General features: G+C 45.7%; 1 long non-coding RNA gene across 1 annotated transcript; it reads right to left on the bottom strand.

Annotated features, from left to right (window-relative positions):
• Nucleotides 1–559: 559 nt before the first annotated feature.
• On the bottom strand, nucleotides 560–2786 carry LOC129485668 (uncharacterized). The gene is made up of 3 exons (XR_008658760.1): nucleotides 2636–2786; nucleotides 1674–1759; nucleotides 560–1047 (listed from the first exon to the last, which is right to left on the bottom strand). It is a non-coding gene; the product is annotated as an uncharacterized lncRNA (long non-coding RNA).
• Between the last annotated feature and the right edge of the window lie 1684 nt (nucleotides 2787–4470).

Raw genomic sequence — 4470 nt, 5'->3', positions numbered from 1 at the left:
CAACACACTTGGGGCTGTCAGTTGCTCTTTTGCAATTTTTTTTTCAGTTCCACTATATTAAAATTGAGGGGAATGGTATAGGGAAGAGAGTTAGAAAACCAAATACCGCATGTTCTACTTACAAGTGAGAGCTAAGCATTGGGTGCACCCGGACACAAAGAGGGGAACAATGAAGACAGGGGACTCCAAAAGTGAGAGGGAGGGAGAGGGAAAAGGTTGAAAAACTATCTATTGAGTGCAGTGTTCACTGCTTGGGCTACGGGATCATTAGAAGCCCAAACCTTAGCACCATGCAATATACCCACATAACAAATCTGCACATGCACCCCCGAATCTAAAATTAAAGACAAAGAAAAGAAAGTTACTTATTATTAGTCTTTCTCATATATCTCAGTTCTTTTCCTCATGAGCACTTCCTTCCTTCCTTCCTTCCTTCCTTCCTTCCTCCCTCCCTCCCTCCCACCTCCCTCCCTCCCTCCCACCTCCCTCCCATTTGCAGTGCTCTGCAACCATCAACATGCTCCATCTCTAGAACATTTTCATCATCCCAAAGTGTACCTGTTAAACCCTAACTCCCCATTCTCCTCACTGCTGACCCGGGCATCCATCCTTCTACCTTCTGTCTGTATAAATTTCACGACTCTGGGTGCCTCATATAAGTGGAATCATATAGTGTTCATGCTTTCATGTCTGACTTATTTCACTGAGCATAATATTTTCAGGTTCATTCATACCGTAGCATGTATCAGAAGTTTCTTTCTTTCGGTGGCTGCATAATATTTCATTGTATGTATATGCCACATTTCATTTATCCAGTCTTCAAACATTGATGGACACTTGGGTTGTTTCTACCTTTTGGTTTTTGTGAAGAGTGCTGCCATGAACATTAGTATGCAAAAGTCGTAGTTCCTGATTTCCAGTTAAAAAAAAAAGGAGGTCGGGTGCAGCAGCAATGCTTGTAATCCCAACATCTTGGGAGGCTGAGGCAAGAGGATCATTTGAGCCCAGAATTTCAAGACAAGCCTGGACAACATAGTGAGATTTCGTCTGTAAAAATAAATAAATAAATAGAATTAAAAATTAGCTGGGTGTGGTGTCACGTGTCTGTAGTTCTAGCTACCTAGGAGGCTGAGGCAGGAGGGTCACTTGATTCTAGGAGGTCAAGGCTACAGTGGGCAGTGATTGTGCCATTGCACTGCAGCCTGGGCAACAGACCAAGACCCTGTCTCAAAAAACAAGTTTATGTTTATTTGACGATGTATGTCTATCTTCTCCTATAAACTATGCAAACTTCTTGAAGTCTTACACTAAAAAAGCTTCCAGTTTGTTGGGGAAAGAGCCATGGTATTACACAGTACCTCCCAGAGGAGTGTAGTACAGTCACCAAGGGAAGCGTCAGAGCTGTGGGAGTTGGGAGAAGGGAGAACCTGAGTTTTCAGGGTTGGTGGGGGTGGTGAACTTCAAACTATTTCTTGAAGGACAAACATCCCTTTCCAGGTGGAGGTGGGGAAGGAGAACAGAGACAAATGGAGTAGAATATTATCGAACTGTGCAGGTGATTGGATTGGCTTATTAGGAACATCAGGAAAGATGAACTAGGGTGGTATTGCCCAGTGTTCAAGGGTATTGGCTCTAGGTCAGTGCTCTTGGGTTGAAATCCTTGCTGTACCTACTTTGTCCTTGGGCAAACTGCTTGATCTCTCTGGAACCTGATTTCTCCATATGCATCAGGTGGATCCTAACAGCACTTAGACAGTTGCTGTGAAAATACAATGAGATAAATTGTATCGGGTACTAGTCATGATGCCTGGCCTAAAGAAAGCCCTTTTACATGGGGAATTCGCTGCCTTGTGTGAAAGATTCTGGTCCCGATCCCTGGGTGTTGAGTAGCCTTTAAGAGTTTTCAAGCAGGAGTGATGGCCTGATGGGGTCTTACTGCAGGCAGGGACTGGGGCACCGACCGAAGATTAAAGTAGCTGTTTTCTCTGGTGCCTTTTGGGATAACACAGGAGAAAAGGCTAAACTACTGAATTTCGAGGCAAGTAGGTATGACTGAGCAAGATTTCCAAATCTGACTTATTTTTCCCAAGAACAGCCGGGCAGAGTGTTGGGTTTAATAATTCATCGAGCACTGGTCATCCTTCATTAATCTCCTTTCCTGTCCCCCAGTGTCCCCCACAGTATTAGGCACATATAAGTCCTGTCTTATTCTACTTGTGCTGCTATAACAAAATATCAAATACTGGGTAATTTATAAACAATGGAAATTGATTTCTCCTAGTTCTGGAGGCTGAGGAGTTCAAGATGAAGGGGCCTGCCAGGTTCAGTGTCTGGTGAGGGCTGTTGTCTGGTTCCAAGATGGTGCCTTGATGCTGCAGCCTCTGGAGGGGAGGAACACTGTGTCCTCACATGGCAGAAGGACAGAAGAGCAAACAGGGGCTAAACTCACTCCCTTGGCCCTTGTATAAGGGCACTGATCCCATCTATGAGGATAGAGCCCTCATAGTCTAATCACCTCCAGAAGGTGTTGCGTTGGGGATTAAGCTAACCTGAGTTCTGGAGAAGACACAAACATTCAAACCACAGCAGGCCCCACATAAACACTGCATGGACTAGAATAATTCTACAGTCATACCTTTTTTCGTCACATCTTCCCTCCCTCCTCTGCTCTCTTCTCTTTGCTTCTAACAAGGTGTCTCATGACAGCCTGAAGGATTACGGGGTGGAAGTGAACATGTGCCAGTTGAAAACATAGAAACAGAAAGCATGCACCAGGAATCTCAAAGCCCCGAGCTTTTACAACCTCTGAAAGACCAGCAGCACTCCCTTACCAAAGACTTCCACTCTGTGCCTCGGCTTTAAGAATCAGTCTCATGAAAGCCGTTTCCAACAAGCATTTAAAATCATCCATCCAAAAGATAACTAAATCACGGCCATTCATTGCTCTCAGCCCATCACACTGCAATGAAAACATGTATTTAACTGAGAAAACACTGAGCCTTCCCTCTCCCTGGCCTCTGTCCCCTTTCTTCTCCCTTTCTTTGAGGGCTCAAAATGTTATGATTCATCTCAGCACTGCTCAGTGCTGCAGTGAATTACAGGCCCCAAAGATTTCCAAACCCGGAGGGGTGCAGGGAGGGAACAGCCCCCAGTGCATCCCCGGCATTCTCTCTCCAGCCAACTGTGTTTGTGCCTTGACTCCTTTTGATCATTGCTTATAACAGTAGCCAAGCAGAGGAAATTAAGCTTTTGTATTTAAACTAATCCATGACCCTGGATAATTTGTAAGAGACATCTATGAGGGCTTAAAAATGAGCCTCCAACTGCTTGATGTGGAGACATCGCAGACACACCAATGGCTTCCTTGGTGGGATCACAGAATTTCAGTTTGAATGAAAGGATGTCAGAGCATGCGGTGTCCTTTGGGGACATCTGTCTAGTCCAACTCTCTTGGTTTTAATGGAGAAACTGAGGCCCAGATAGGGAAAGGGGCCTGTCTAGAACACTGTAGGGAGTGTGTGGCTGGGTAGGGGTTTACTGCCGGATTTCTGACTCCCTGTACTAGGAGAATGAGAGAGTTGACAGCAGTGCTGTTCTGAAGTACCCACTAACTGACGGCTCCTGTCAGATGGACTTTGCATGTGCCTGTCCTCTGAGGCCACACTTCAGACCAGCATGCCATGCTCCTTCAAGAGAAGCACCAGCCCCTAGTTGAATGCTACAGTACAGTTTTATTTTTCAAAGGTTTTTATACAGCGGGGTAAGGATCTAACGAAGAGACTAAGGGTTTGAGCTGTAGGGTCAGAGCATGTTTTTTGTTTGTTTGTTTGTTTGTTGTTTTTTGTTTTTTTCTTGAGACAGGTTCTTGCTCTAAACCCATGCTGGAGTGCCGTGGCAGCTTACTGCAGCCTCGACCATCCAGGCTCAAGCGTTCCCCCCACCTCACCCTCCCAAGTAGCTGGGACCATAGGTGCACACCACTACACTCAGCTATTAATAATTTTTGTATTTATTGTAGAGACAGGGTCTCCCTATGTTGCCCAGGCTGGTCTTGAAGTTCTGGGCTCAAGCAATCCTCCCGTCTCAGCCTCCCAAAGTGTTGGGATTACAGGTGTGAGCCACTGGGCCCAGCCAGAGCACGTGTATCCTCTGTGTCTCAGTCTCCTGGGGTAATAGCAGAACCCATCTCATGGGGTTGCTTGTAAGCATGAAAGAAGTGAATTGTGGTAAAACGCCAACCTCAAGAAATGTGAACTGTCACCATCATTTCCGTTTGTCACAGAGGACAGCCAGTAAACGGCGAGTATGTGCTTATAAATGCCAGTATCTTTAAGCCCAGTCTTAGCTTCCCGCACCAGCTTACAATGCCCCAAGTAAAAGACTCTAAATGGGGAGCATCAGAGACACTAGCTTTGAGTCCCAGTCCCACTATGAACCAGCTATCTGACTCCAGGCAAGAGTATCAGCTCC

Source organism: Symphalangus syndactylus, chromosome 7, assembly GCF_028878055.3.
Source record: "Symphalangus syndactylus isolate Jambi chromosome 7, NHGRI_mSymSyn1-v2.1_pri, whole genome shotgun sequence".
Lineage (NCBI taxonomy): Eukaryota > Metazoa > Chordata > Mammalia > Primates > Hylobatidae > Symphalangus > Symphalangus syndactylus.
This window is presented reverse-complemented; position numbering and strand designations above follow the sequence as displayed.